The 20501-nt window shown below is 37.6% G+C and overlaps 1 long non-coding RNA gene across 2 annotated transcripts; it reads right to left on the bottom strand.

The window, feature by feature from the left end:
- Positions 1 to 7610: 7610 nt before the first annotated feature.
- Positions 7611 to 19776, bottom strand: LOC139142178 (uncharacterized). Of its 2 annotated transcripts, none has more exons than XR_011554314.1 (3): positions 19378 to 19776; positions 13388 to 13501; positions 7611 to 7978 (listed from the first exon to the last, which is right to left on the bottom strand). It is a non-coding gene; the product is annotated as an uncharacterized lncRNA (long non-coding RNA). The 2 variants fall into 2 exon arrangements; XR_011554315.1 differs by having other exon boundaries at positions 13388 to 13507.
- Between the last annotated feature and the right edge of the window lie 725 nt (positions 19777 to 20501).

Genomic DNA, 20501 nt, shown 5'->3' on the forward strand with positions numbered 1-20501 from the left:
GTCCAGGGATCAGCAAAAGTGCCTTTTTAAATCCATGGAAAATAATGACTCTTCAAAAAGTGTTAGCAAGAAAATGATTCTGCCTCCCAATTTTTGTATGACCTGTGAGTCACAGTCTGTATAAATGATATCTTAATTATTGACATATAAGTTCTCATGACTTTGAACTTTTAAAGAATACATTTAACCTAATAGAAATAACCAGTAGAGTGAAAGTTGAATATCATATTTGTTGTTCACATCTGCTCTTTAACCATTATTCTCATAATGTACATTAATATCAATTGCCAAACATTAATAAGAGCACAGGTCAAGCTTGTGTTGTACTTAAGCAATAAAGCACACCCAGCGACAGTATACCACAAGATTTTGATCAGTTCGATGGGTGTGATTTATTGCTATTATATTATTATTATTATGGTTTATTAATACTCAAATTGTGACCCAAAATGGTCAAATAAAATGAGTTTACAACACAGTCAATAAAAAATTTACAGTACATCACTAAAGACATCAACTGGTAATTTCAAAAACGAGCACCAAAACCCACTAAAAGAATTTGAAAAATTAAAAAACAACAACGACGACAAGACATCAAAATAGACACAACAGAAATTTGACAAAACCAACATTCACAACAGCTCAACACAGGACAGAGAATCATGAACTCTGGAGTAGTTTAATGCAGTAGACTACTGGGCTTGATTCTTTACGTTTTGTGCGGATTTTAAAGTTAACCAAGCTTTTGTTCCTTGTCGAATATCCGTGACCTGATTTAGGGGGAATATGATAATTTAGTTTATGGTCTGGTTTTATGATTTCTTCAGCAAACTTTTTACAAATTTTCTGACGTCTAGTTTCGAGTGTGTCTAGCTGTAATAGAGAAAGTGATTCACTGTAAGACAAAAATGGATAAATAATTCGTAGTGCTCTCTTCTGGATTCTTTCAATCGTTGATCTATTCTTTTCAGTGAGACCACCTTGCCAAACAGTACAGGCATATTCTAAGGTTGATCTAACCAATGAGATATAAATTTGTTTAAGCTCATGAGCTGTAGCCCCAAATCTGCACAAAACACGGAGAATGTGCAACCTTTGTGAGGATTGTTTGACCATATCATCAACATGGTTATCCCATTTTAGTTTGTTATTTATGATTAACCCAAGAGATTTAAAATTCTCTTTGATTTCTAAGACACTGTTGCCTAGTAACAATGGCGGAAAAGGAGGAGGTACCTTACCAAAAAATAGCCTCATTTCTTTACATTTTTTTGGATTTAGTTTCATATTATTTACTGAAGCCCACTGGTCAATGTGTGATAATGTTGTCTGCATCTGCGAATTAGTAGGAGTACTGGAATGAACACATTCTGACACCGTGGTGTCATCCATGAATATAAAGTTTGATCCCCCAATACAATCAGGAATGTCATTAATCATGAGCATAAACAGAATTGGGCCCAATTTTGTTCCCTGTGGAACACCTGCACGTATTGTTTGCCAGGAAGAAAAGCTATCACCAATCTTCACCCTTTGAGATCTATTATACAAGAAAATGTGCTGTCCATTTAATTATGTTACTATTTATACCGAATTTTGATAATTTGTGAAGAAGTATGTTGTGGTCAATCTTATCGAAGGCTTTACTGAAATCAAGGTAACAAATTCTAACCATATTTCTTTGACTTTCCAGTTGCTCGAGCCAAGTCTGTATCATATCTATCAAGGCAGTTGTTGAGGACGATTTCTTAGCACCTGCAAATTGCGTTTTTTTTATCTTATCCTTTACTTCCTGTTTGATCCATTTTTCAATCAAACTCTCCATTACCTTGGCCACACTGTTGGTAAGAGAAATCGGCCGAAAATCATCAAGGGAAGCAGGGTGGTTGTTTTTAGCTAGAGGAATTACAATGGCCTCCTTAAGTTTTGATGGAACTTGACCTTCTTGAAAGGAATAATTAAAGATATCAACAAGGGGAACAGCAAATTCATGTGCAAATTCCTTCAACAATTTATTTGAAATTTGGTCAGGGCCACTAGCTTTGGCACAGGGTAATGATTTTAATAAGTTGACAATACCATTGTATGTAACAATCGGAAGGGAATTACTATTTGGGAGATTACGAATAAGCTCATCATAGTTTAAGGGAACATAGTCCTTTGTTATATTAACAAAATGATTGTTGATAGCATTGGCTAGATTAACACCACTTAAACATTCGCCGCTAACCTCAATTTCTGGGATGGTACCATTTTTCCTACGACCACATATCCTGTTAACTTCATTCCACCACTGTTTACTATTTGCAGATGCAGACTTAATCTTCTCAGCAAAGTAATTCTGTCTGTTTGTGTGAATTGCCCGATTTACCTTATTTCTCCAGTATCTATACAATGTCGACTTTTGGTTTCTAAAAGCCTTCTGGCGCATCTTATCATATACTTAATCGAGGCAGTTATGAATGGTTTATCAGAACTGGAAAAACGCAGGGGCTTTGGGGGGAAAAATTTATCAATTGCTGTGGAAACAGAGGTTGCAAACGAATTAAATTTTTTCCTCACAAGAAGGCTTTTGTAAAACATCAGACCAATCATTATTAATGATCCATTGCGCAAATTCCCTTTTACTTGAATCTTTCATGGGTCGGATATTTACCTTTTTTATCGGAATTTTCAAAATTTGACAAGATTTCATCGCCACCATTGAATGGTCTGAAGAACCCAATGGACCAACAGAAAAGGGGGGATTATACAAATGGCTAAGGTTGGTGAATATGAGATCCAAGGTTGCATTGACCCTCGTAGGAATATTTACAACTTGTTTTAAACGACAACTAGTCAAAATATTGTTCACATTCAGTCGATTAAAGTCACCCAATATAATGACACCTGTCTCTGGTGATTTACGTGTTATCATATCAACAGTGTCAATGACATGAGATATTACTGGTTTTTCATTAGCTCCTGGTGGATGGTAAATACAGCCAATGAGCAGTTGAGATACGCTCCTCGGTAACCAGAAAGGGCGAGCTGTGCACCAGATGGATTCAATATCTCCCTGACTTTCCAGTGGTTGTGGTTGTAAATAATCATGAATATACAAACATACACCACCTCCACGTTGTTGAGAACGATCTTTCCGAATAACTTGTAATTTTGAATAGAAACAGTGTTGTTGGTAATCTCTCCATGAAGCCAGGTTTCAGTTACTGCAGCAATCTGGATCTCATTCATTTCACATACTGCAGCTAGTTCATCAACTTTTCTTACCAAGGATCTCGCATTGCACACCATTACATTAGGTAGTACCTTCGGTTTCACAGAGTACATAGAATTACGTAATTGAACTAAGGTTTGTGGACGAGTTTGTAGAAGTTGACAGGTTTTACGTTGGTATGATATTCTGACAGGGATTGGCTGTGGTCTGTGACCTTTAAATGATTTCCCTCTCTTGGTTGGTGGAATTTTACACAGCTGTAGTTGCCTCAATCTCTGCCAGGTGTCAGGCTCCAATCGGCTCAATAGTGGGTTATTGATCACCACATTCCGTATAGCCAACAACATGTTTGTATTATATGCAAATAGCATATTCTGATGTACAGAGAACATGCACACAGACAGTACCTCTAGTTGACGAACTGAAGCCAAGAAAACACTCAGATTTTCTTGAAATGTCCAACGGTGTAACACATCCAGCCTAACCCAGTAGATTCTTGACCCATTCACATGTACACAGGACAAACGTGGACAGGAACACCAAAAAGTTCAACTGAAAATTTCACTAAAAAGACGGAGACAAACACTGTGGGTGCTGCCAAGGCGCTACCCCCGTAATGGTTATCATAACAGTATATTTAAATTCTGGCGTGGAACATCATATATGGAATTTCCCTCAAGCTGAGAGCACCCTCCTACAGATATATAGCGAGTTGTGTATTGAAAAATCATGGTTTCAACAGACTACAATGTATTAGTGAATGAACATTTTTGATGAAATCCAAAAACCAAATTCCTTGTACACAGATGTATATTACCTCAAAATTTAAAGGGTACAAAAATCACATAAATTATCAAACCTGGTACATTGATTTGATATTTTTTGGTGAAGCACTGTATTGGCCACATCTTTTTTTCAAATAGTTGCAATAGTTGGCAAAATGATAACCCTACCCCAAAGGTATGCATGACAATTCAAAAATGCTTTTTTTTTAAAATAGTGACCCCAAAAAAGCCTTACCCCCAGTAATTTCTGTTCAGTCCCCATGAAAAATAATTCTAGGAACACATGATGATACGCTCTATTGTTGTTTAACCTCTACTCAAAATGGCTGTACATGAAGATTAATAATAAGATTATGATGTGTTGCTATCCTTTCTTTTGAAATTGCAATAAGTGGAATATGTTTGTAGATTTTTGAATTCAATCCCACAAGTCTCCTAATTCTTGTCACTCAAATTTATGTATGTACTATGGCTCAATGACAGAAAGAGCCCTGTGATATTTTTTTATCTTTTTACTATAGAGGCATTATATCCATGTTGTCAATTTATTTCCTCTGTCACAATAATAGTATTAATTTATAAGGTTATAAATAGTACAAAGTAACATGACATAGTATGTTTAATGCCGAACTAGGTGAAACTCGTGAAATTTGTTGACCTCAGAATATGTTCCCATTTTGTCGTGGTTTTCTCTGAATTCTACCCTCTGAAGGGATATCGGCTTCTACTGCATTAGGAAACATTCCTTTGAGAAACATTTAAACAGTAAACTCAAATTTAACAGCCATTTTGATTATCGCCCCTTTTCAGAAATTGGTAATATTAACAAGGAGAGAGAACATACAATGTCACAGTTGAAAACATTCAACTCTAGGGTGAAAATTCAATCTAGGATGTCAAAACAATTGGAAAATCATGAATGTTGGCCCGTATCCTGTCCCAAGGGGTCATTTAAGAAAATCAGGGACGGCCATTGTCAATATACATGTAAAACCCTTGAATTTTCTGTGGAAAATACTATAGTCTATCAATATGTGACCTAAATAAAGTAATCGATATATCGAATTTTATTAAAAACCCTTTTCCTGCCAGACAGTATCCCTTCCCCGTCAGCCAAGTCAGTAAAAACCAGTATTGAGCCAAAACATGACGGTCTATCATAGCATCTTTAGTCCAAACACAAGATGAAAATCTACATTTATGCGCAGCATAAAGGTGACATAAAGTTGCATAAAGATGATCTGTAATCATCTTTATGCAGCATAAAGATAGAACTTTATGCACCTTTATGCTTGTGCATAAAAGGGTTTAATGGCTGACTAAATTTAATCACCTTTATGCAGGACATTACAGATGCATATAGATTCACCTTTATGCATCAACCTGATTTGTATTATACATCTTTATGCACAACATAAAGAAACATATTCAATCTTCTGTAATTTGGATCTTGTAGGTCCAAATATGAACCTGATTGTTCTGTTTTTGCACCTATTGTACTGCACTCATTTGTTGTATTAACTACTTGCACATTTAACCCATCTAACATACACACATATCTACCAAAGCAAGATCATAGAAGAGGTATCGGTTTTAATTGTTTATTTAAAATAGTTAAATAGGAAATCACATGGGACAAAAAATACAGAATTCCTCAAAACTTCCTCAAAAATACAAGCAATATACTTCATGTGAAAAACAAAAAATACACTTATTGTTTTCTTCTCAGATGCAATATTGAAGTGTCAACCAAGTATCTGAGAACTGATTTAACTTGACTCACTATACACAGCAATTATGGCTTTAGTTATAACAAACAATAATAAATCCATTGTTCTCTAAGATGTAAAATAAAATTGGATGTACCGGGTGTTTGGATGTCTAAGTAGAAAAGAGACTCCACATTTAGCTATGTTTTGTGTTGCATTGCTAGTATCTATTACAGATCACACATGATAATGAGTTCTGCCATATCATTGAAAATTGCAATACAAATATTTAGTTCCAGAGACCAGCTCTGGAACTGTTAGTTTTTGCTCACTTTCCTTCTTTCTTTCTTTCTTTCTTTCTTTCTCTATTTTCGGTTTTACTACCATATAGAACATGCTACACACAAAGTTTACCTTAACTACCCAGAATGCATTGCGACACGCTTATGACGTCATCGCTCAGCTCGGACGGGTTTTACGGGCATTTCTTCTTTGTTTATTTATTTATTTTTTATTTGGCATTGCTCAACTATCATATTGCGTTCAGTTATTAATAATTCTAGCTTTATTTCGCTTTGTTTTTTGTTGCTTTTTGATTTTATTTTTCTCTAAATACTCGCCGTACGTGGCGCTATACTGTTTCGCCCGAATGCTCATGAAACAACATGGCGGCGTATCGATCGCCTCGCTCGCACAGAGACAGAAAAGTAGCCTTTCCCTAAGTTTAAAAGCGCGGCTGGGCACATCGTGTACCTAGGCGAGGTGGGTGTGCTCAAAACGATGATCAATGCAAATTTGGACTCAAAATCGGCTGTTTTGGCGGAGAAACTGCCCGCCGTATTTCCTGCGGTTTTTCCTATATCAGTCTGCGGGGCTGTGGTGGGAGGCCGTTTAACGCCGGTAACACACAGCCCTGCCATGCAGAGCTAGGCATTCATAGTGAACGTACTGTCTGTCATGCACCGGCATGCGTTGGCTGCACGTAAAGCAACTCAACTTTCCAAGATCAAATGTCAGTATCTTGTGAAAACAGCGACACAGCAATGAAAATTGTTTTAGTCTGTGCTTTTAATCAAATGAAAATGCATGTGGCTCAATTTCAACGGCCTAGGTCCGATGTTTCCTCTCGTCTGATCATCGTCGTAAATGACACGCCTCTTTACGGCAACAACTCAGCGCTACCCGTCAAGCGATTGATTTTTGCGTAGGTCAGCGGAGCGAAAATTATTGCTCTGGCTCGCGAGAATGTCGTCTGATAAACATTTCCGTGCGTCGTCGCCCCCATATGTATCTGTTGCTTTTACCGTACATGTAGGCATTTGTAATCTGTGTACTGTAATTCCCCGACTGCATTGCTTTTAGTTGTATTATGGTGTTTACTGCTATCAGCCCTGAATATTAAAATCCAAAGCACTCTTTCATTCTGCACCTATCTTTGTCACACATTCTCTTGTTTCTTCCGCTGCTCTGGTCTCTGGAACTTCGCTTTTGCTTGCAATGCTTTCTAGGTTTGTTACAACCTAGACTCGAGCTAAGATTCAAGCACATTGCATGTATATAAAGCTACAGTGTGCCAAAAAAACTGTAGTTGTAAGTTGGTGTACTTAATCTGTAAAATTTGTTTGCAAAGATGCACCTCATTTTTAACACATTGTTCATGAAATATCAAATATGGCCACTGAAGAGACTAAGACAGAATTATTGGTCTTATAACTCAGCCAGTAATCCGTCGAGTACAGTCCACATATTCACACATGTACAGCTTTGGGTATTCAGCTTAATCACTGATTATGACTCAGTCGGTGTAATAACATATAGAAAGTGTTCCCAGTTGGACTTTCATGAGTACAGCCTCTGTCTGGTTAACAAAATTCAAAAGTTGAGTGGTCTTTGTTCGAAACTAAAAATACATCACTAAGCCTTTGGCAGAATCAAGAAAATGTATAAAATATGCTTATACATTAAACATTGTCCTGTAATGAGTTGTCAATGCTGCTGGAATTGTCATGTGTCTGTCAGGCTCTGATCTGATTGATACCAGGCCCTAAATGCAAGGTAGCCTCAATATGCATTTCCTTTGATGCATGTGTTTTTCCATATGCAGTTTCACTTCTTTCTCTATCCCATGGCAAGAGTCTCCGAATAAAGGCACCACCCTTGCAACTTCTGTCATGTTCGCTATCCTCAGAAGAAACACACACAACTATCAAAATGTCTTCAGCTTGATGCTAGTCCTTGGATAGCCCAGATTGTATGTATTTCAGTTCCTGGAAATAATGATACACAGAATAAATCATCAGGACTGTACACCATCAATTTTGTTTGTTTTTGTTTAAATCCGTGTATTTATAGACATTTGATAATTCATTTTAAAGTACTTCACTAGACAAGAATGGTTAAAAGTTGATATGTATGCAAGAAATTTGATTTCTGAATTTCACTGAAATGTTGATTCACTACACTATACATTGGAGTCTATAAGAAACTATGAATAATTTTTTTTTCAATGCTTCACAAACACAATTAGACTGAAAGATTCCGTTGCATGCGAGCGTTCCGGTGCACTGCGACCTACCTGGTAAAGGTCGTACGTCGCAGTGCGCCGGAGCGCCCGCACACGACGGAATCATTTAGTCTAAAAGACAATCGGTGCTTTCTGAGATGTTTGACAATTGATACAAATATTACGGTGTTTGAAGGTTCAGATGTGGACAACAGTTTTGATATTTGAATTTCAACTAAACCTATTTCACTTTTCATGGTACTAGTGGTCTACAGGTCACTTAAATATTTTCCCTGACAAAAGTTGCTATATCTCTAATACGTAAGTAATAGAAATTGTTCATTGCCCTCCATGAGCTCGATTTACAATAAGACAAGCCTCTGAGTTTCAACAGCAAGATGTTCATATGACAGATAATTATACTTTTGTTCAGATTTACAGTTAAATGACTACCACGAGTGAAATCATGCAGCGAATCATTTATCTCCCAGAATATTTTTTGAACACTAAACTTCTTTTTAACAGTTCAACTACAGGGTTCTCAAAAGATTTTTGAAGTAGGCGGAAAATTCAGAAAAGTAGGCGGTTAGCTTCTGTGTGCAACCAGGTTCCCTGGGCGGCGGGCGGGGGGCGGGGGGAGACAGTTCTGAGCAATTTCATGCATTCTTATACAGTGTATAAAAGGCTATTCCAACATACACACAGGGGGGAGGGTTTCAGGGAGGGTGTGCAAGAAATTTTTAAAATTTGAAGACATTTTGGAGTAATTTCATGCATTATTGTACTGTATGAAAGACCATTTCAGCATGAGAGTGTTAAGGATTATCTTTAAATTTGAAGACATTTCTGAGCAATTTCATGCATTCTTATACAGTGTATAGAAGGCTATTTCAACATATACAAAGGGGGAGAGGGTTTCAGGGACGGGATCCCTCGTCCCTGTGGGCAAGAAATTTTTAAATTTTGAAGACATTTTTGAGTGATTTTATGCATTCTTGTACAGTATAAAAGACCATTTCAGCATACAGAATAATCATTATCATTGCCAATTACAACATGTTTTCAAGGGATAAAGTTTAAAAAAGTCAGAAAAATTAATTTGATATCACTCGGGCCTGTCAACTGCATTCAGTTGACATGGATAATAGCAAAATTTCACCAGACTGTTGTGTAGAATTATGTTTAGCTCATGACTTGAACAAACATTTTGAAATACATCATAGAATTTTCACAACCCAGATAACAATCCGCTAGAATTCGAATCCTGACCAGCCTGGCTGTACAAAGTGTTTTACTGATTTAAATAAACTTGATTGAAGATACAGTAAAATCAAAGAGTTTATTCAATTCAATGAATTATAGGAACACAATTTTCAGTGATTTTAATTCACTGTACTAATTTCACAATAAAACGAATCCGCGAGCTGATTATTGATTTTTTGCTGATGTTGAATATAATTGAAAAAGAGAGCTAAATTTCAGTGTTCATGTTTGATAAAACCTCAAACTAACGACACTGAACGCCAGCCTGTACTACACCGTGTGTGTACAAAGTACCGGTAGTCAATTGTAACACAGTACACACAACGCGATATCGGTCGACCTGAAATTTGACACTGTGATCGACGTAGCGTTTCAGAAGTACGAAAAGTGAGACCAAGTAATTTTTTGATCTAAACCTCCCAAAACCAACAGACAAAGTCAGAAAATCAAAGTTTTCAAGCGTCGACTTTCTCTTCCGAGATGCACACTTAACCACGGCCCCTCCACAAAACGCGATGTCGATCGACTTGAGTTGACATCGTGATCGACCATGGATAGATTGACGTGGCGTTTCGAAAGTATGAAAAATGAGACTCAGTAACTTGTGGTCGCTTTAGATTTGATCAAAAACCTACCAAACCCATCAGACTAGGCCCTACTCTTACGCAGAAAACAAAAGCTCTCAAGCGTCGACTTTCTCTTCCGCGTTTGAGCGAAACAAAAGTCGGCTTCATTCGGAAATGGTCGGCTATTCGCGGGCATAACGTAATTGTATGTTAGTCCAATTTTCGGCTATACCCGATGTGAACGTCGGAATAATTCGGGCTGTGATCGGGCGAGCGAGGTTGACTCGAGAGCGATTCTCAGTCACGGTGTACAGTACAACACGTTCGCTGATCGCGGTTCTACACTACGTGATAGCAACAAATTCACCGCGTAAATTGCTAGACTACATATAGCCACATCGGCACTTCTAAAATATTATCTGCGGCTTGCAAGACCACCAAAAAAATCTAATTATTGTTATCAAAACCAGAGTTTCCGGGCCAGAGAGCGAAACAGTGCTGAAAAGTAGCCGGCCAAAATACGAAAGTAGCCGGTCAATTTGGCCGGCATCCGGCTAAAAATAACACGCTGAACTACTTAAGAAAATTGAGTGACCCCCAAATGCTGTTTGAAAAATACATGACCCCCCTTGCAATTTTCAAATTTAAGGTGAAGCATCCCCCTTCAAATGTGCTGGCTACCCCCGGCTGTAATAACTGAATGTCCCGTATTGAAAACAAGTCATCGTTGATGACACAGTCCCCACTTGTTAATCGTACTTTGATTACAGGTCCTCAAAGAGGATAGAGTCCTCTTCATTAGGTCTGTGATAAAAATACTTTTGAATGAATTCGCTTGATACATGTCTGAGTTATGGTTCAGGACATGAAAAAAATCGTAACAAAATGGTCGCACAGCGGCCATATTGGATCGCATCACAAAACAAATTGATGTGCATAGCTATGACATTGGTCGATGTCCTTGTACCAACTTTGAATAAAATTGGTCAAAACATGCGGATATGCCTGAGAAATGGCTCTGTACAGTACATGAAAAAATCGTAATAAAATGGCCGCCTGGCGGCCATATTGGATCGTATCACAAAACAGATTGACGTGCATATGTATGACATAGGTCAATGTCCTTGTACCAACTTTGAATAAAATCGGTTGAAACGTGCCTGAGTTATGGCTCTGTACATGAAAAATCGTAATAAAATGGCCACCTGGCGGCCATATTGGATCGCATCACAAAACAAATTGATGTGCATATCTATGACATTGGTCAATGTCCTTGTACCAACTCTGAATAAAATCGGTCAAAACATGCCTGAGTAATGGCTCTGTACATGAAAAAAATCGTAATAAAATGGCCGCCTGGCGGCCATATTGGATCGTATCACAAACAAATTGATGTGCATATCTATGACATTGGTCAATGTCCTTGTACCAACTCTGAATAAAATCCGTCGAAACATGCCTGAGTAATGGCTCTGTACATGAAAAAATCGTAATAAAATGGCCGCCTGGCGGCCATATTGGATCGTATCACAAAACAAATTGACGTGCATCTGTATGACATTGGTCAATGTCCTTGTACCAACTTTGAATAAAATCGGTTGGAACATGCCTGAGTTATGGCTCTGTACATGAAAAAATCGTAATAAAATGGCCGCCTGGCGGCCATATTGGATCGTATCACAAAACAAATTGACGTGCATCTGTATGCCATATGAAGTAATCCTTGTATCAAGTTTGAATGAAATCGCTCAAGGCATCTCAGAGATATCTGCGTGAACGGACGGACGCACGCACGGACAGACGCACGCACGCACGCACGGACGCACGCACGGACATGACCAAACCTATAAGTCCCCCCCGGACGGTGTCCGTGGGGACTAATAAAATGGTCATCTATGTACTGTTGTACATCAAACTGACATGTTTATGCCTAAATATACAAATATGAAGACCAAAATGTTTTTTCACTGATTCATTGCCTATGTTATTGACTAAATATTCCTGTTTTTGTTAGGATAGACTGTAAAATCAATGTACCTCCCAGACACATGGAGTATGGTCGTGCTTCCAATAATAATTTTGCAAAACATGTCATCAATTATGCGCTTTAGCGAATGGTCAATTATGCGTTTTAGCGAATGGACCAAGTCTTTGTACGTTGGCCGAGAACTAATACAGTAGGATCTATGGTTTGAATATTACATCTGTCAAATTAGGATGGAATATTGAAGATAGAAATATTTTTGTATCATGCAGCCTTGACCTACAGTGCCTTGTAACATATACATATATTGAACTAAAAAGAGGGCATGTTACGCTGGGGAATCACCCAAATCAAAGATTGATGTGACTGTGTATGTGTGCCAGTAATAGTATGGATTAAAAGTTAATCTTTCGGTACTTGATCTAGAAGTCATCACTGATGACATACATGGAGTCCCCGCTGGATTATGTCATTTGAATTACGGTGATTGAATAACAATAACATACTTGCTAGATTCATTACAGGGGAGAGCGGTGAATTTGTTAAATGTTTGGAAATCACATGCTAGTGATCTGTTGGGGGTCATGTTTGTGTATTTGGGACAGTACAATTACGCAAAAATATATATTATGCTACAATTTTTGAAAAAAAGCAATGGTTTTCTTGCACACTGTATGTTGTTCGGAAAATAGTTTCGTTCAATTTTAGTAAAAGATAAAATATGGTTTTTGAGCATGTCATGTAATCTGGAACATGTTATCAGAACAGAAGCTTGTTTCATCTTTCATTACACAATTTGCAACAGATTCTGCAACCTCAGTTTGTCTTGTGATGTTGTTTCAAAGTTTTGTTTCCCAGACAAGGTTCATAAATTACACTTCATGGATTCATTCAATAGTATTTTGGCCAGTGTCGGGAGACAGTGTTAAAAAGAATATTTCCTTGGTTTGACTATGCAATTATTGTATGTCATGTACATTTGTGTTTTGGAACTCATGGAAGAGCCCCTGAAGTTGTTTCAACACTATGCTCCTCTATAATAATTTCCAGGGTTTACATATTTCATTGTGATTTCAAAATTTGACATGGGCTAAGCTGCATCACTATCGATTACATCTGTATCTTCAAAAGAAGATTATAAAGGCAGATTTTGTCGCTTATGGCTGTTAGGTGCCCTGCAAATATAACCAAACATCAAAGGTTCAGCTAAGTAAAATTGTCGTACATGTGTCATGATGGTTCTGCTTAACCATGTTCATGTACTATAATTCACCAACACTGGTGCTTTGGTTAACTTGCCCTTCAAAGTTCACTACTTTAGACTAAAAACTTATCAGTGCATACTTTGTAGAGTACATACCTCTCATATTGTTCCCAGTTGTTGGCATGCCTTTTTGTGTGACTGTCATTCCTTTGGGCACTACACTTTCCCTATTTGTTCAACGCCTAATAAATACATGTACCTCTAGGGGACCTGCAACTTGCAGAAATATAAAAAAAAGAGTTAAAAATCCTACTGAGAAAAATCAAATTGTCTCAAACACAGATGATGAATCACATTTCAAGTCACGATAATGACGATGAATAACCATATTAATCTGACAGTCCATCGACACATATTTGAATCAGAAATATATCAAGCATTTTCATGGCCTGAAAAGGTTCAACATAATTGGATTCACACTGCACTATGCATGCACTATGATTCACTACTGCACTCTGCCATGCCAACTCTTGGAGAATGGATGAATGCTTTCTTCTTTGCCTTCAAGTAGTATTTTTGTTGACTGACACGTCACGATCGATGATATTCTAAAGTAACCGTGCCCGGTATGAGTGCTGCATCTCGCTTCAAACTTTCAACTTTGCAACCATCTTGAACAACGGCTACAGCATTTCGATCGTGTATGTTGTCTGCATCTCGGCGAAGTTCATACGGCAAACCAAGTTCTAGCTGATTGCGACGGTAGTTAGGCATGCCGACAGCGAGAATGTTTTTAATAATTACTTTTTTTCTTGCCCATGACGACCGTGCACTGTCTTATGACTTGTCAGAAAATAAAGTCTACGATAAATCGACGCATTTTTATAGGATCTTGTGACGATGTCGGGAAATCCTTTTGTCGCCATTATCAATAGAAAATTGGGGACATGTGAATGACACGAGCTTTGAACTTGCTTCGCTCAACTTTTACACTTTTGTTTTCATACTACTGAGGCAAAAGACTACGGCACATGAAAAAGTTGCTCTTTAAATGGTGTGCTTATAAAGATTTTTTCAACAGTTTTCTATCAGGTAAGGTATCTTTTGTGATCATTGTGAATAGCTGCACGTTTTCTCTTACGTTCAAATTTACCATTAAAGTATAAAAAGATTTTTTCAACAGTTTTCTATCACATAAGTTTTCTTTTGTGATCATTGTGAAGCGCTGCAAGTTTTCTCTTGCGTTCAACTTTACCGTATAAGCAACCAGTGAAAATAGAAATATCATTGGCATTGTAAAATCTTTCAAAAAGACTTAATGACGACGATATCGACTTCGACTGGTTTGACTTAGATGAAGAGGGCAATTATTGTGTTGACAAACGAAACGCGAATATCCAAAGTTTCTTCCGCGCATGAACTGAAAATTCTTTGAATTTCTTCCGTTTATGTTTCATCAATTTTGTAGTTTTTCTCGTATAATGAAGGTATTTATTGTTTGAACGGCATTTGTTTGTGTCCTTTCCTGAACTAGTCCCAGCAATGAGTAGAACGATAGTGTAACAGATTTTCAAGATTATGCACGCTTTCGAAGTCTTGCGAGGGAAAAATACCCAACTTCATAAGCTTAAACGGCCCTATACACTTACAGTTAGAACAAAAACGTGCATTCCGAACAGTTGATCATAGATGACTGAATTCCACATCAGGAGACATTTCGGTCATCGATACAAGTAATAAAAAACTTCAGGGTGTATTGCCAAAAAATCAACACATCAAATATAAAGCAGATTGGCGCAGCAATCTTTCGTCCCGGCCAGCCGATGCCTCAACACTTTACCTGTTCGAGCCTGCCTGTTCGTAAGATCACATTTCGTTTCGAGATACGGTTAGACTTTTTGAAACTAGGAGCAAAATAATAAAACTCACGACGTGTAATTGATTGTTTATTTTAAGGAGTACAGTAAATGAAAATCGTACATAGAAAACATCGGACGGACACCATCCCACTGAACAGAATTTTACCTTGACCTCATGCACTGACACCTTTGACCTATTGCGTAAATTGACCAATCACAGCCAGCGGAACTTCAGGGACTTTCCCTTCACTCATTGTCTGACCTTTGTGGCCATGCTATGGGAGCTAGCTGCTGCTGAGGAACGTACTTGTCGTACAAAGTTTCGTGGTGATTATCTATTCACGAAATACAAAGATTTATTGCTATCGTATTGTTTAGTAAAAGAACTAGAGCTATGGCAAATACGTTATATTTCAAGACTTGTGGATCTCCATTAATTTATACTTGTACAGATTCGACTGCCAGTATCTACGCAGCATGGCCATGAGTCGATATCACAAGATGAGTTGTCTGTAGCGTGAATCAAAAAAATCATTGGCATAAAAATTTACATAACATGCATAAATTAGCATAAATTAACTTCGACGTTCGATATCGCGGTGACATCCGTTTATTAGACCCCCCATATCTTTTCGTCATCTTTGGTTCTGAAAAGGGGGTCTTAGAATCGGAGGAATACGGTAAATTAAACTTCAAACACACTTTGATGTTCTAGGGGCACTAAATGAAATTTCAATTTATCCTACCAAAGTACAGTCATAAACTACACACTACAATTTTCCTGTTCTCACAACTCGCTTTGAACTCTAATCGTGAGTTACCGGTAATTAGAAACCGCAATGGAGGTAGGAAGAGATTGCAAATCCGAGTAGCCGTTTTCTGCTGTCAATTGTGCAGTCTTGGGAAAATAATTGAGAATGGTTAAAATCTGAAAGCCACAACCTCACAACTAGTCATTGGGAAAAATGTCGGGAAATATTCTTGGAAACGGTCTTTGCATACATAAAAACATGCACTGTACTTATAATTTTGAAAACTCATGTCGTGCCAATCTTTACCAGCAACAATTTTTAGAGGCGGTGTTTTCACTTCAGGTTTCGAATCATGCAGAATGCCTTATTGAAATCTCGCGCACGATTATTAGTACATCTGTAATACTTACAGGCAGGCATAATATCTAAGCTGTTTATGAGACTCCCTAGATCAGACCCCTAGTCAATGCACCAAAACCCGAAAACTTTACATCATCATCTGGGCATTTCTCCCGGCATGCTTTGTGGAGGCTAAAAAGGTCTCCATATTGCCTGATTTTGATATTTATTTTCATGGATAACTTCAACAAATCACTGTTTCTGTGCAAAAAGTAATGATAAATGCTTTTATGACATAAATATAAACCTGTACACAGCTGATTAAATTTTTGGTGGATATAAGGTGGTGCAAAGGAAGTTGGGTAGAAAAGGACTGATGTAGAGTCAACAGTGCATTGGAGCTGTATGCATGTGGCATTGCTGATGAATGTAAATGATGGGTATGCCCTCAAATTGAAGAGTCTACAATGTCACAGTCCATAAAATGTTGAACACTGCAAGGAAAGCATCCATGCAGGTCATTATGCTCGTTTTGAACAGCATCATTTTCTGATTTTCAAGAGCAAAACCCTTTGGTCAGAACAAATGATCATAAATTTCCTAATACATACAAGTTACCGGTATGTTTAACCCTTTTCCTGGCAAGTCCATATTTCACCACCAGGTCAAGATGGTTAAAATTAATGAAACACAACATATTTCATATGGTGTATTTTAACATAATACTGTACATTTGAAAGCTGTTCAAAACTGTAAACTTGATTCTTTTGGACTAAAGATGCTATAACAGACCAAGCCAAGTGGGTGAAAATATGTCATGTTTTGGCTCAATACCACTTTTTACTGACTTGGCTGATGGGGAAGTGATACTGTCTGGCAGGAAAAGGGTTTTAATAAAATTTATATATTGATTACTTTATTTAGGTCGCATATTGATAGACTATAATATTTTCCACAGAAAATTCAAGGGTTTTACATGTACGTTGAATGACCCCCTTGGAACAGGAGTACGGGCCCACATTCATGATTGCCCCCTGTTTTGACATCCTAGATTGAATGTTCACCCTAGAGGTGAATGTTTTCAACTGTGACATTGTATGTTCTCTCTCCTTGTTAATATTACCAATTTTTGAAAAGGGGCGATAATCAAAATGGCTGTTAAAATTTGAGTTTACTGTTTAAATGTTTCTCAGAGGAATATTCCTAATGCAGTAAAAGCCAATATCCCTTCAGAGGGTAGAATTCAGAGAAAACCACGACAAAATGGGAACATATTCTGAGGTCAACAAATTTCACAAGTTACAGCTAGTGGGGTTACATGCTATGTCATGTTACTTTGCACTATTTATAACCTTCTAAATTATAATATTATTGTGACAGAGGAAATAAATTGACAACATGGATATAATGCCTCTATAGTAAAAAAAGATAAAAAAATATCAAGGGGCTCTTTTCTGTCATTGAGCCATAGTACATACATAAATTTGAGCGACAAGAATTAGGAGACTTGTGGGATTGAATTCAAAAATCTACCAACATATTCAACTTATTGCAATTTCAAAAGAAAGTATAGCAACACTTTATAATCTTATTATTAACCTTCATGCACAGCCATTTTGAGTAGAGGTTAAACAAACAATAGAGCGTATCAATCATGTGTTCCTGAGATAATTTTTCATGGGGACTGAACAGAAATTACTGGGGGGTAAGGCTTTTTTGGGTGGTTGCTATTTTGTAAAAAAAAGCATTTTTGAATTGTCATGCATACCTTTGGGGCAGGGTTATCATTTAGCGCAACTATTGCAACTATTTGAAAACAAGATGTGGCCAATACAGTGCTTCACCAAAAAATATCAAATCATGATACATTGGAATCTGTTAGGCAAAATATTGACAATTTTCCCCTATACATATGTACATTTATCCAGGTTTGATAATTTATGTGATTTTTGTACCCTTTAAATTTTGAGGTAAAATACATCTGTGTACAAGAAATTTGATTTTTGGATTCCATCAAAAATGTTCATTCACTATACATTGTAGTCTGTTGAAACCATGATTTTTTCAATACACAACTAGCTATATATGTGTGTTTATAGATGCTTAATGATATTAATGCACTTGATAAGATTGAGCTGGTTACTAGTGAATGTGTGTGCAAGAAATTTGATTTTGGAATTTCACCGGAATGTTTATTCACTAAACATGTACATTCTGGTCTCTGAAGAAATGTGAACAAATATTTCTAATTATATCATACCAGTATATTGATGGTGCAAATACAGTGAGCAGTCAGCATTCAACAAAGAATACTGTTTACGCCAAATTTTAAGCGACTTTTTTAATTGGACGATAAAACAATTTCATGTCGATCATCGGAAAATTGCAACATTGTGTGAGTCGGCAAGTGAATCGCAGAAGAACGTCACAATTGTATCTAAAATAAGTCAGTGATTGACATTTATTTTGTGTGAACGACAACACAAATTGGGCGACACGGACACAAACCGCAACTTAGGTTCGCGTTGATTGCGCCAGAAGTTGTATAAACAACTTGTCCGGCGGGCAACCAGATTTTATTTTTGACTTGTCCGAATGGAAATTTCACTTGTCCCGGGCGTCAGGCGATAGGAATTGTCAAGCCCTGATCATTCCTACTACTCCAGTTATACAGACTGTGACTCACTGGTCATACAAAAATTTGGAGGGATAATCTTTTTCTTGCTAACACTTTTTGAAGGGTCATTATTTTCCATGGATTTAAAATGGCACTTTTGCTGATCCCTGGAATTGCCTTTGTTCTAGTATGTAAGAGGACTATGGAGGGGTGATAGCTTGTTGTTTTCCATTGAAATTGTAATCTGGTGTGTAAATTTTCTGGTGCCAAGTTCAACACAGGCCTTTAAAAACACCAACACCCCCCCCCCTTAATTTTTGTCCGGTCCCTGACATGAATCAACAGTCATCCCGGGGTGCATACATGTACCACTAAAAGTCACATTTAGCATAAAGTGACCTGGAAATTCGATGTTCATTGAAATTATCAGGAATATCGATGATTTAAAACAAACAAACGTTAGATACTTTGCCGGATACAGACATTGCTGAACACGTTTATAAAAGAAGGAGTAGACGTATCTTAGACACAATCGGGCTGGTTAAAAATAAGACAGCAGCTATACATAAATAAGCTTACCTGGTATAGAGCCGTCCAGCTGATGCAGGACTCGGCGACGATCGAGGGCTTGAAGTGTGTGTCGACCTGTCGCTGGTGCGGAAAGAGGTACTCTCTTCCGTTTTGGCGAGTTTCGTCCCGGTTGAACGGAGAATAAAGCTAGCTTGTCGGACCATGTCGTAACTGCATGACACGGTCACTAGATTCAAACGTACCGCATAGTCGTCGAGATGGTCCAGGAATTCAAGGGTAGACTCTTTAGCAGACATTCCTAAACACCGACGGGACATGTCAGTAGAAGCTAAAATATCGACAACTGAAGATTATTGACGGCACGATCACGGGGTAGGAATGGTACGATGTACAGATGTAAGCGACGCGACGCCACGCCACGCCAAACGTTAACAATGGCGTCTTTTGAGTATGACTCCTTAAGTGCTCAAATATTCACGAAATGAACTTTGCAAAGAATTTGATTATAACTATCATTTTTTACTCAATCTTGAAGAAAATGTTATTTTTTTGCTCTCGTTAGACAAAAATATTGCTGACAGAACCATATTTTCGTGTTTCGCCAGATAAAGGTACATCATTGTACACATTGACCCCCTAGCATCAGGCTCCCTCTGCATGTACAAAGCAGCTTACGCATTTTTTATCTTCATGAATATTCCGTGTTAGGCACACAGACGTGCCCAACCAGTGCACTGAGCCGGATATTTGGCGAGATTTTTTTCAAGATGGTAAAAAATAGCAGCTATTTGGCCTAATTAAAACTTTGGGAAATAATCGTGTGTGAGTCATACGAAGTATAGGCCTATTCGCTTGTAAGCTTATTTGAGGACGGTTTTGAAGAATTCATTCGTTTTTTGTTGCATGTGATTTCCTATTTAACTATTTTAAATAAACGATATCTCTTCTATGATCTTGCTTGGTAGATATGTGTGTGCGTGTGTATGTTAGACGGGTTGAACTGTGCAAAGTGGCTAGTATAACATTGATATTAACATTGATAGTGCATCTGCAGATACAGCCAATCGTGCATCTTGTAATCAATTTCTTTATTGTAGGGCCTACATACAACATTAGTTTATTCTTACTGTTGCAATAGCCAGATTTGGATTCATTTCAACACCCACAATGTT

This window comes from Ptychodera flava, chromosome 10 (genome assembly GCF_041260155.1).
Source record: "Ptychodera flava strain L36383 chromosome 10, AS_Pfla_20210202, whole genome shotgun sequence".
Classification (NCBI taxonomy): Eukaryota; Metazoa; Hemichordata; class Enteropneusta; family Ptychoderidae; genus Ptychodera; species Ptychodera flava.